Source organism: Dermacentor andersoni, chromosome 6, assembly GCF_023375885.2.
Source record: "Dermacentor andersoni chromosome 6, qqDerAnde1_hic_scaffold, whole genome shotgun sequence".
Classification (NCBI taxonomy): domain Eukaryota; kingdom Metazoa; phylum Arthropoda; class Arachnida; order Ixodida; family Ixodidae; genus Dermacentor; species Dermacentor andersoni.
Genome location: NC_092819.1, coordinates 151,977,226 through 151,990,564, shown reverse-complemented (window position 1 = coordinate 151,990,564; position 13,339 = coordinate 151,977,226). Strand labels below are relative to the sequence as shown.

The window sequence follows — 13,339 nt, the reverse complement described above, 5'->3', positions numbered from 1 at the left end:
CGGACTGAACCAAACTCTAAACTAATGCACTTGAAAAGAACGCCTACACGGCAGCGTGAGGCACGTCGAAATGCCTGGTACTGGCGTCGCAGTTGCTCACCAGTATACGCGCGAATTAAATTCACATACGTGGATGGTTGGCGCAATGCTTTGTATCCGCGTATTTTGGAGAACATGGACTGGAGAAGCACTCGATCATGAGCTGAACGGCACATTTGTTATTTTCCTGCGGTGACGACAAGCCGTGAATAGTTCTCACGTTGTCGTCTACGTTGTCTTCCTTCGTTAGTCGTAGCAAGGAATGGAAATGATGCAAACGCACACGTATTCCAGTACACAACAGCACAGCACACTGCAGAGAAACCCCACCCACCACAGCCGATTCATCAAATACGTTTGGTATATATATAACCTCTAAAAGAACACGACTGGGCGTGGCGGCGCTGTGGTGTAATGGTTATGATGTGTGTTTTGAATTGTACAAATGCGAGTTGTACGCGGGTTCGAATTCACATGATGTATAGAGCATTGTGATTCTTGATAAGTATGTGATTCCCTTGAACAATTGTATTCTAATTAGATTGTGTGACTCCTGATTGTGAAATTTGCGAAGATATTTCCAGATTAAGTGTTAATTCGCTTTTTTTTCTCCTCAGTGGCGTTCGTTGACGCATACGCATAGGCCGCTTCAGAGCAGTCACGCCTCACGGTAGGCAGCAAATAGCCAGGAAAAAATGTCTTTAAAATCCTGCATAACTTCGCTCACGCCTATTCTGAAGGCCGCTTGGAATCGGGCCAGTGTCTCTGAGGAGCCGCCTAGGGAACAGTGTATATCAGCGGCCCTAATTTGATCTGATTTCCTGCCTGCATGCGTGACCAGGACTTGGCTAAGAGGGTATTGGGAAGAGTACTAGCACTCTGTTCTGAAGGAGTACAAGCACTCTGTTTGGGGGAGTAGAAGTACTCGGTCTGGCGGTGTACTATTAACCCTGCGGGGAGAGTATTAGCACTCCCTGTGGGAAGAGTATTATCACTCTGCGGAAGAGTACTAGCAATCCCTTGCGGTGGAGTAACAAAACTCTGTCAGGAGGAGTTGACCTACTCTCTCTCAAAGAGGGTCGATCTACTCTCGAAAAGAGAGTGAAATATGGGACAAGCAGCTACTCCCTCAAAGAGAGTGCCCGGCACTCCCTTAGTTTTTAGAGTGCACCACGTGACAATATCAACAAAAGATATTATGTTTACTCCCTCTATACCAACAATGTCTCTAAACTGCAATTCGGCAATGTTCCCCGTACTAGTGAATGATTGCCGCTACAAACCGCCTTGTTATGTGTCTTCTTTTTTTAGCGGAAATTAGACACCGGCAACGCACCCAATCTTATACCGCGATTTATAAATTTATTGTCGATTGTGCGAAGTGCAGCTACTAAACGTGAAGCTCAGCATATACTTTTGATTCATGTGCCGCTGAAGTTGTATTGACAAAGACTTCATTGACCAAAAAGATTTCCCCCGAAAAGCAGTTCCTCTGTGACAAGTATGTTGTTTACCATCATGAACGCGACCTAAAACCAGGCTTTGGTGCTTTAATTGCCGTCGCCGACAATGTAGTGTGCAACGGGATTTCATTTACGACGTCTTTAGAATTTATTTGTGTTCGTGTTGTTATAAACCAACAATATACATTGCTCCGTGCGTGCTATCGGCCACCTAGTGCATCATCTACTTTTTGTGATGAACTTCATGGCACTCTCAATATTCTCGTCTGAGAATTTCCACACTCACCGTTATTTTTTGGGGGGCGATTATAATTTCCATAAAATGGACTTCACTTTCAGGCTTCAGTGTCGGTGCCTCCCGCGGAATGTGAAACTCTTATTAACTTGTGCTTAAATTTTAATCTTATCCAACTTGTTTCTGGGCCTACTAGGACTGGCACTACTTCAGCTAACATCCTAGACTTGATCCTTCTCACTGAACCCCAGTTCGTAAATTATTTAACTTGTTTTCCGAGACTAAGCGATAACAGTGTTTCTTCCCCCATTTTTTTCTGAAAAAGGCCGCGTTATATGTCAAAAGAGCAATGTAATATTTATCAGAGTTAACGCGAGCGGCGATTACATTGAAATTAGTAGTGAGTTCGCGTCATTCGTTCAAAAATGTATACCAGAGTTTTTCAACAGTAGCGCGGAATAAAATTGGAACTTCTTTAAAAAATAAAGCCGCGTCACTTGTCGCTAAATATGTGCCACTGCGCAAGTTTCCTGGAATGATTTGCTCTCCTTGGTTTTCCACGACACTAAAATGACTGTCAAATGAAAAAAACGCTGTTTCGGTCTCGCAAAACGGAGTAAATCACCTGCTCGTTGGAACTATAATTCTAATGAACTGCATTCCAATAAAAAACCGCGCTATGAAAAAAAGCGAAGAGCGATCTTTTTTTTTTTTATGTGCCAATCTACCCTCACTTCTTTCTACTAATCAATCCAAATTTTAGAGTACTGTTCAAATAAATGAGACAAATAACATATCTCCTACAGATACCCTTGGCAACATCATGATAAAGGCAGAATCTTCCATGGTCCTAAATGATACCTTCGCAAGATACTTTTCTGATTACTGCTTTGATACGGTCTCATACAAGCGTAAACAAAATTTCTTTCCCATGGATCCGCTTCTTGTCAATTGTGCAGGAATTCTGAAATCAACTGAAGATTTAAAGCTAGCGTCCTCCTTTGGCGCCGACGAAATAATTCGGAATTCTTAGAGAGAAATATGGAGCACGCTTGAACTTCACCTTTAAGAGTGGAATGCGATAGCATTAAAATATCCCTGTCTGCTCCACACGCTTCCGAGCCGCTGCAGCTTATGTAAGTGTAATGTTTGCCAGGAAATGCTGGCGGCGAACGCTATGCACGAAGGCGAGATTTCTGTTAGAAACGGGGCCTCTTGCATAGGCCGCGATGCGGCGGAGGCGACCGCCATCTGGAGGTGTTCCAAGGAACCGGGCGCACCTCATTATGGCCTTGGAACAAATCTCGGAGGTCTGCCCACTGCACGAAATTTAGAAACGCTAGAAAATGGGTTTTTATTGGTCATATCATAAGAAGCCAGCAAACACGGACACTAATGACAACATAGGGGGAATTACTTGTGCTCAATAAATGAAATAATGAAACGATAAATTAATGGAAATTAAAGTGGATGAAAAAAACAACTTTCCCCAGGTGGGGAACGATGCCACAACCTTCGCATTTAGCGTGCGATGCTCTACCGATTGAGCCACCGCGGCGCCGTTTCCCCGTCCACTTTCTTGGGTATTGCGTTTTCAGTTCACGCCTAACAGAATTATTCAAGTTACAATCTGACGCTATCATATCTGCAGGTTGTGTGTACGTCGTACTTTACAACTTTTCCGACATATTTTACCTCAAGAAATGCAATTATTTCTGTAACTTCCTTGAACATATAAAGATACATATACCATATAAAGATACAATAAAAAACCCACACGTCTCATCACTGTAATTACGTCGCGCCAAGTAATTTCAAGGCGATGATTCTAGAAACCTCTTTTCTTTCTCCGATAAAGGCAAAAATAGAAAGCTCATATAGTTTTATTTCATTCCGTTGATATTAAATGCTTCAATTATCTCTCCTGAACGAGAAGACAAGAAACTGAGGCGCCCGATTTTTTTCTATTCATGTCATCAGAAGCCGAGAAACAAGGACACCAAAGACAACATAGGGGAAATTAATACCTGTCTTATGGGCTGTTGTCCTGCCAGGTCTCAGCTTGTTAGTTGTGCCTCTCATTGCTCCATTGCGTGGTGTATTTTATCAAATGGGTGTGATTCACAATACCATGTAATGTGTTGTAGTCTTGGTACGGCACTGCACCGCGGGCAATCGGGCCTGTAACGAGTGGGGAACATGGCATTTTGTTTTTAAGGTAGGCGAACACCCCGGTCTGAATTTTGCAGCCGCTGGCGGCTTCTTTTGTGCTGTGTTGTGGATGAGGAGGAGGATTGTTTTTGTACGTTGTTCAGCGATAATCTAGCTGGAATTCGTTGGACTGGGGATATTATGCGGTGGCTTCTCGGGACCGACCCAGTCGACTGGGTCCGATTATTAATACCTCGGGCTAGCGAATCGACCAGTTAGTTCCCCTCAAGGCCTATGTGATCTGCGCTCCATACGATTCTACGATGATGGGCGAATTTCGTCGGTCTTACTGAGCAGCTTTTTTTGGTCACGTGGCCCTTGGCAAGCAGGCTACATGCTTCTTGTGAGTCTGTGATTAGGGTGACGCTCTTTTGCGTGCGTTCCTCACTGGAATTTACCCCTACATTTCCTACTCACATTTTCAGATACGGAGGTCAACAGGGACCGAAAATTGACGGTTTGTAAGAATACTGCTGTGCATGCGTGAGCGTGACTGTCACGAGCTCCCTCTAACTGGCTGGATGCGAGAAGCAGACGAACGACCAACGCAGCCCTAGCGCCCCTTGAGACGCCGTTTTGTGGTGGCTTTGATCGCGCTACTTTCGTGAAAAGCCCGGCTAGTTATGTTGCCTATTGGTGCACAGATTGCCTCACTGGTAAACAGAGCACGAGTTTATTTCGATTTGCGTCTGCGAAGAGCTATCCGGCGAGGAAGGCAGCATGGATAGGCGACGGCCGGAGATGCCATCAGAGCACACGATGGCACACAACGTGCGCTATACCTCGCTCCTCGCAGAGCCAGTTCTCATCGTGCTACTTGGTGCTACTGATTAGTCATATGCCGGCGTCCCGCGATAATTTCGGCCTCCAAGCTTGGAGACGTCCTGAAACACAGCCGCATTTTGCCGGAAATGTGGAAAGCTCAAGACGGACGAGGACGGGCAGAGCTTGCGAAAGCGCAGTGGTGTCCCTCAGTTGTCGCTGACATGTAATTATAACAAATATTATAAAGTGATGTTGAAAGTGCACCTCATATGACAAAAAGCGCCCAGCACTACACCACCGCCCGAGAGTTATCGGAAGCATTCTTCATTCAGTCATTGGGGTCACAGTGCATTAGTGCATTAGAGATCAAGATGCCTTAGAACACGTACTTATAAAGCGAGATATAAGAAGGAAGAAGCATTTGCTTGCTGCGGTAAAGCTAGGGGAACGATGGAGCATGTTTTATTAGAATGTGAAGATTTCTGCCCAGCGGTCAATTGAGGCATCTCTGGCGTCCCTGAAACCCTTGGGTTCAGCTAGAGCAGAGAGAGTGTAAGCGTGTCCACATTAAAGATTAGTAAGAGGCGATAGGAAGATTGGTGGAAGTATGGAAACTACAAATAACGGAGGCCTGCAGAAACAAAGTTCTCAATAACGGTTCAGAAATTTTGGGTATGGGAATTCATCCTGTTTTTTCTTTAATTTTTACCATTAAGCAATATAGTAACAATAGCTTGGTAAGGCGACCCACCGCCCCGTTCCAGAGGGGACGCTCACAGCATCCATACATCCGTCCATCGTCAATTTGCCTGGAGTGTCGATAGAATGGAGCTGTCTCCTAGTATCACTTCAGTGGACAATCTGCCTTTCTCGGACGGCGCATACGCCCTGCCTTAGCAGTTTATAAGTCTCGAAAGCTTTTGGAAAGGTTTGGCGCACAAACGGCAAAGAGCGTCGCTGCGGAAAAAAGCAGGAGCGAATTTGTTAGCGCTACTTTCAGACACTGAACGGTTTTACTGCGCACGGCCGTGTGGCGCCATCTCGGGGAAAGGCTCCCGGAACGGAAAAAAAAACAAAAGAGAGAGAGCGCGAACGCGCGCTGCAGCCAACACTCGTGTCGCGTACCGCGTTAAAACTCCACAGGTAGATCGACGTCGATGCTGGGCCGAAACGTGCGTATAGGGTAAGACTGCAACTGAAATTTCAAGCAGAAATTGTCGAGGGCTTCGGCGGGGCTACTGAGTGGTACGGACTGCACCGTGAGCCACGTTGTTGCCACCTTTCATTGGTGGCCATCAAATTTAACGAGCAACTCCCGTGTTTCACATGGGCAACACATAAAAACATCACGTTGCGCAACCAGCCCTCTGGAATATCGGCCCTCACTTCCTGGTGGCGGTAGCGCATCCCTGACTTCGCGCACACGTTTAAGGCGCGGTAACACTGGGTCGATACTAGACGGCCAAGACGCTTTCAGCAACGATTGGCCGACTTTTCAGCACAGTGTGTCGCTGATGCCATTCTGTCGCACTAAGCCGGAAACCGCCCAACGCGAGTTGTCGTACTGGGATGGACTCCCTTCTCGACGGCAACGATAAAATCAGCGTGCCGACCATCGTTCGAGCGAACCCCACGCGATCGGCCGTCGAACCGACAGCGCGGTAGCCACAAGGCCTTCTCTTGATACAGGATGTCGCCCTCAACTTTAGTCAAACCTTAAAAATATCCAAATGCCACTTAGCTGGACAGAGCCAATATAATCTTGTTTGACATTGCGTGGAGAAACTCGGATTATTTCTTTTTCATTCCACCTAGTTAGATAACTAGTTCTAATTAATTAATGAAGTTTTCAAATATTATAATTAGATTAATAGTGTCAATGACAAAATTGTAGAGCAATACGAAAAACTCCCGATACCGATGTCAGTTGCTCATTGACGGGCTACATAAAAGTGCTGTTCTATGCGTGAAGAAGGCCACGACTACATGCAAAATTGCCGCGACTGGCCAGTCGAGGCGCTCTGCGCGTATTCGCGGGCTTCTTCCACACCCTTCCACGTGTGTGTGTGTGTGTGTGTGTGTGTGTGTGTGTGTGTGTGTGTGTGTGTGTGTGTGTGTGTGTGTGTGTGTGTGTGTGTGTGTGTGTGTGTGTGTGTGTGTGTGTGTGTGTGTGTGTGTGTGTGTGTGTGTGTGTGTGTGTGTGTGTGTGTGTGTGTGTGTGTGTGTGTGTGTGCGCGCGTGTGTGTGTGTGTGTGTGTGTGCAGTAAATTACCGAATTAAAAAGTTAAAAAATTGAATTATGGGGTTTTACGTGCCAAAACCACTTTCTGATTATGAGGCACGCCGTAGTGGAGGACTCCGGAAATTTCGACCACCTGGGGTTCTTTAACGTGCACCTAAATCTAAGAACACGGGTGTTTTCGCGTTTCGCCCCCATCGAAATGCGGCCGCCGTGGCCGGGATTTGATCCCGCGACCTCGTGCTCAGCAGCCTAACACCATAGCCACTGAGCACGAATTAAAAAGTTAATTAGCACAATTCTGCTAATTACTCAATTAGTTATTTTGATTTCTCGTACACGTAATGATCGCTTCAACGAGTAATTTAAATCGAGCGTTACTATTGTGCTATCTGCCACAGAAAATTTCCGAAAATTTGGTACAACTAAAGCAAAGCGCCCTGTGTACAGGTATATAGATAGACTGGTTATTATCAAACAGTGGAGCTCGCGCAACGCTGCAGCCGCTCTTGGGCTCAGCAGGCGAGGCCTGATTTGGCGTCGTTTGTGGTCTTTCGCTTCTATTTGTCCCCTCTCCCCTGTATAGGCGTTCGAGCCCCCAGCCCGTTTCAGTGTATCAAGAGTTATCACCCAATATATACATGATAGCAGGAACGTACACTACCACAATCCTACTTCTTTAAATACAACACTCTCAAAGCAGGCTTGAGCAAAAGCTCTGGCACTCTGTAGAGCCTTCAAACATTGATAAACACAAATGAGTCGTGAAGGGTCAAGGAAGCCCCAACACATTGCAGCTAACATGCCGCGCACACCACGCTGCGTCGGATCAACTGCACCCTGACTCACTCAACTTTCGCTCTTCCCTATGTGCCCTTGTATACCTGAGTGACCGTGGCCGGTTAGCCGTAGTGCAACGCACTCATGTTTCCCATTCCTTAAACTTAAACCCACGTTACAAGAAGGCAATGGTTTCTGGACCTTTTCCTGTGCTCTTTTTTTCTCGATTATTACTCTTTTCTCGTTTCTTCCCCGCCTTTTCTACTATCCTCGTAAGAACCTTCTTCCCCCGTAATCCCACGATATCAAACATGACTGAAGATGTATGCGGGCTCCACGAACCGATAAAATTGTAGGAACTGAATACTCATGTTACCTGCTGCACGCAGTTTCGACAAAAGACGGTCCTACAGCCGAAACGTCGAGTAAAGAAACTTCCCAATTGACCATGCCCTGTTGCTTTAAATACGTTATGCAGCCAGCAAAGACCCGTTGACGCTATAGCCACGTTTACATAAATTCGAGCGTAGCCCGTCGCATTCTTTAGCACATTGTTGGCCGCATGTAAACGACAGCGTTTTCATGCGGTGCATCCGCCCTCGTCCGAAACTTGTTTCAGGCGATTTGCATTGCTACGGCGAGGGGATGAGAGCACACGGCGACAGCCAGCTACCGTACTTAATGCGATATGCCAGCGTTTACATGCACCGAGAGACCCTGTTGCCGTCTGGGAATGCACTCTCCTGGCGCATCGATGCGATTCACATTCCTAGCACATCACCGCCGCATACACTATGCGATGCGCGAAAGAAGAGATGCGTTAGCGTCGCTTATGGCTATAGGCATTGACACGTGTACTTGCTTATCTTTTGTTGGTGACTGCTTTTCACCAGCTAACAAATGCTAAGCGTTATCGCTCGGCGCAGGACGCGCCGAGCGATAGTACTATGAAATCTACCCAGATGCTATGGCCGGATTCAGACGCGGTCGTTCGTCAACAGATAACGTTGTTGACTTCATAACATTTGTGCAACACCAAAAGGCCTGTAAGCGACTATCTGCTGCTCTGTTTCTAGACGTTAAAGGGGCGTATGATAATGTAACCCATGAAGCCATCCTTAGCAGGTTAGAAGCTGTCGGACTTGGTGGTAAGATGTATATGTGGGTGTGCAGCTACTTACAGAGGAGACAATTCTATGTAGACACAGAAAATGGCCCGATATCCGAGCATTACGGTAGCCGAGGAGTCCCTCAAGGCGGAGTGCTTAGCCCGACTTTTTTCAATCTCACCCTCTGTGGATTAGTTGACAACCTGCCAAGCACCGTACGACTTTCGATCTATGCGGACGACATCTGCATTTGGACATCAAGTGTAACACGACTTCAGCTTCGCGCTCGGCTTCAGAAGGCTGCCACAATGACATCTTGCTACCTTCGTGAACAAGGACTCAAAATTTCATGCGGAAAGTGCGCAATGGTGGCATTCACGAGGAAGCCAATGTCTGGTTACGGCGTATCTATTAACGGACAACTTATACCATACAGCAGAAGTCACAGGTTCTTGGGAGTCGTAATTGACAGAGACCTGTCTTGGACTCCGCACATCAATTACGTGAAAAAGCGGCTGACTGCTATCTGTCACCTGTTCAGGTTCCTTGCAGGAAAAAGTTGGGGAGTATCTGTACACGCTATGTTACAGCTGTACATGGCGTCGTTCGTTGGATTCCTGCGATACAGCCTGCCTGCAATATCCAACACCTGCAAGTCTAACCTGCGTACGATACAGAGTATTCAAGCCCAAGCCCTTAAGATATGTCTTGGCTTACCACGCAGTGCCTCAACGGCTGAAACAATTGCCCTTCCGCAGGATTACCCAATCACGACGCACATTACCGTTGAGACAATGCGCATGCACCTCAGGCATTATGCTAGGACCCCTTCCCACCACTTGGCGAGCCTCACTGCTGCAAGGCCCTGCTCGACATTTAGCAGTATTGTCAGTGCACATCGTGCGTCGTTTACTTCAGGGTACGCACCTGCGGCCAAGCCAGCGTTTCCTCCGTGGTGTTTGAGCCGTCCACAAGTGCGTCTAATCATTCCAGGACTACAGAAGAAGACAGATCTACCGGCCTCTGCTCTTAAACAGTTGACCTTACTTCTTTTGCATGAAAAGTACAGCAACCACGTGCACATCTATACCGATGGATCAGCTACGTCGTGCAGTTCCGGTGGTGCCGTGGTGATACCAACGCGAGGAATGACACTGCGCTTCAAGACATCGCATGTCACGACCTCAACGGCGGCAGAACTAACGGCCCTGCGTCGAGCGCTGGAATTCATTGAATCTGAAAGAGCTAGAAAATGGGCTGTGTTCTGTGATTCAAAACCGGCATTACAGTGCACGCAGTCAGTTCTCCGACACGGATGCCATGACCAACTGACATACGAAATCGCCAAACTTTACCATCATGTCCAACAAAAAGGTCACGAGGTCGTTTTTCAATGGGTACCTGGCCATTGTGGAATCAGTGGCAATGATTCCGCCGATAACGCTGCTCGCACAGCACATCAGGAAGAGCAGAGCGTTCCAATTCCGCTTTCGAGGACAGACGCCGCTAGGCAGCTTCGATACCTGGCACGCAGTCTCACACTGACCGAGTGGAACTCGCCAAACTTACGACTCACACGACTGCATCGACTAAACCCCTCCCTGCAACTCCGGCCTCCACTCGGACTTCCTCGACGTGAAGCTACGCTTCTCTGTCGCCTTTGGTTAGGAGTTGCCTCCACAAAGGCATACTCTACATTAATTGGACAGACTGACAGTGGAGCATGCGAGGTCTGTGGCACGGAAGAAAACATCGACCACCTGCTGTGCCACTGTCCACGATACACCCCTGAGAGACAAGAACTTGCCAAAGCTTTTCATAAACTGGACAATCGGCCGCTTTCTGTGCAGGTGCTGCTGGAACACCGCCCCCATCGCCCGTCGGCCCATAAAGCGGTGAAGGCACTTTTGTGCTTCTTAAGGACGACGGGCTTGTGCGACCAACTGTGACTGTTAATGCAATTTCTGTAAGGCCACACACGTCAGCGAACTCACTGCAATTTCCTTCTTTCCTTCCCTCCTCTCTCTCCCTGTTATCTTTGTTTTCCCCCTTTCCCTTTCCCCCGGTGTAGGGTAGCCAACCGGACATGATTCTGCTTAACCTCCCTGCCTTCTTCTTATCTCTTTTCCTCCCTCCTCCTCTCGACTCTTCTAGTCGATTCTATCTGCTGTCTGTGTTGTCGCCGAGCCTTTTGTAATCAGACTTCAGGCGCGATGTGAACACTGTTGTACATTCTAGAACTTGTGCGCGCGCCCGGGACTGCAGTGGAATCTTCCATGAGTGAAGTGGGACTAGCCGACATGTATGATCAGATTTTCGACGATCGTCCAGTGTGCTTGGCGTTATCGTATCGTTCTGGGGAGTGTTACGTTTTTATCTGAGGACAGCTTCGCGGCCCAATAAACGGCTTTGTGACGTGCGTTGCAGGGACAACCTGGCCACAATTAGTATATGACCGGGGTAGTTGGAGAAGTATGGGAGAGGCCTTTGCCCGGCAATGGGCGCAACGAGGCTGATGATAGATATATATATATATATATATATATATATATATATATATATATATATATATATATATATACGTGAGCTGGATAGCAGGGCAAACGAGGACTTCAGTTTTTGTTAATAATGACCATATGAAGCTAACGAACAATGAAATCAAGGAAAACATCGGGGATTGCTTTCCGAGCGAGACACTCGGAGCGTCACTCAGCGGTCTGAGTGGCGCTGGCTAGCATTCCTAGGGCCAGATGTATTTAACGAAATAGCCAAGGCAGTGGAAGGATAGATAGCCGTATCCGTGGCAAAAATGGTAGTGCAACGCACGCATTATGGGGGCGCAGCTTGTGGGGTCGGCTCCCACCGGGAGCAAGTTATCTTTTCATCGACTTTCATTTCCTTTTTCATTATTATTGCCTACATTTCATTTAAACCACAGCTAATTTCCCTGATATGGCCATGAAGTATACACACGCGAAACGATAACATTCAACACATGTTATCCGGTGAAAAGCGGTTACAGGGAAAACAAAAAGATGTTACCGCATGTGTCAGTGCCCCCTCGCGAAAAACAATTAGGCCCCCTCCGAAAAAATATCCTTACTGCATGCCTGGTACACTTCTAATTGATACGTTCATCTTATCTTTCCTGTGTACTGCTCGTACCGCAATGTAATGCTACAGGAGTGCAATAATCCACTGGTGAAGCAAGCATCACACACAGCCTGTGATTCGTTTTTACATAAGCTTGAACCAACCTCACTTCGTTCCTTTGTTTTGTTTTATATCTTTTTGTAGAGATAGGTGTACTTCCTGCAGAAAATGTTGAGGCCCGTCACACTTTCTCGCGTGCGCGAGCACGTGCTCGCATTGGCTATTTGTACATATATACGGTAGGCACTCCGCATACTAATAAATTGACTGGTCATCCCGGCCCTGCGAAAGTATGTCCAGCAAAGCTGTTGAAAACCACCACTACAACTGCTGAGTGATATGCAAGCTGCTGAGGGGTATGCAACGCTTTATGGCTTGAGAGGAACGGTAGTTATGGTATTTTAAAGTATTGGTATTAATTGGAGTAATCGTAATTTTCAGAATAGAACAACAGAACAGAGAGCTGTAACGGGAGTTCTTCATCTTGCTCTACACTTTTCTCATTGACGCTTTTCATGTAATTATAATTATTCAGAAGTTGATTATTTAAAACTAATGTAATTAGGCGGAATGCAATTAATAATCTGAGTGTCTCCATACGACACCAATCATTACCTTGTTTTGGCCCAGCTAGTGCGCATTCGCATATATTTAAAGTGTGGCTTAAGTGAAACACCTTGTAGCAGCTGCGCCGCCAGAGTTGGGAAGACAACGAGAAAAGGCTGCGCTCACCTGTAAACGCGAAAGTCAGACAGTGACAGTGCTTTTCAACACGCGCCTTCCTTGTAGTCCCGAAGAGATTCCTCCTGGTAAATGGACGCCTCTTGACAGCTGCTGTGCTGTCGCACTCAGTCGGGGGCTCGGTGGTTCAGCTATTGGGCCTCCACATAAACGCACGACGTAGAAAACAGGCGCGTCACGCTATCTGTACTCTCCCTCTCTCACCGTATCAGCTCAACGTCACGAGCTCCGATCGCGTTCTATCGGAAGGTCTGCCCCTGGCCAGATAAGAGAGCAGCTGAGTAAGTGCATACCGCCGACGCGAGCCAAGCGTCTGAAACCAGATATGCAGTCCGGCTGACGCGACGCACGCTGCCGTTGATGCGGCGGGAGTTTCACGCCCATCTGCGAAAGTGGCTCAGCTGCCAGATCAGGTTTCAACAAGAGCGGTGGCCCCCGACGAGCGCGGCGCGCGTCACACACCGCCAAGCGGACAAAAGCGAGAGGCCGCGACTTTGGCCGAACCACAACAGCGTCCATTGAAGTCTAAACAAAGCTCTCCGGAACGCCCGCGAGCTTACACAGAATCTGTGGAACACCAGTGAATTCACGAACGCACGTCTCC

General features: G+C 47.3%; 1 protein-coding gene across 1 annotated transcript in view; it reads right to left on the bottom strand.

Annotated features, from left to right (window-relative positions):
- LOC126523488 (sphingomyelin phosphodiesterase-like) overlaps positions 1–13,000 on the bottom strand; it is a 124,248-nt gene extending 111,248 nt beyond the window's left edge. Inside the window, exon 1 of the mRNA XM_050172093.3 lies at positions 12,727–13,000. The gene's annotated coding sequence lies outside the window, so the exon portion shown is untranslated. The remainder of the gene's footprint in view (positions 1–12,726) is intronic.
- Between the last annotated feature and the right edge of the window lie 339 nt (positions 13,001–13,339).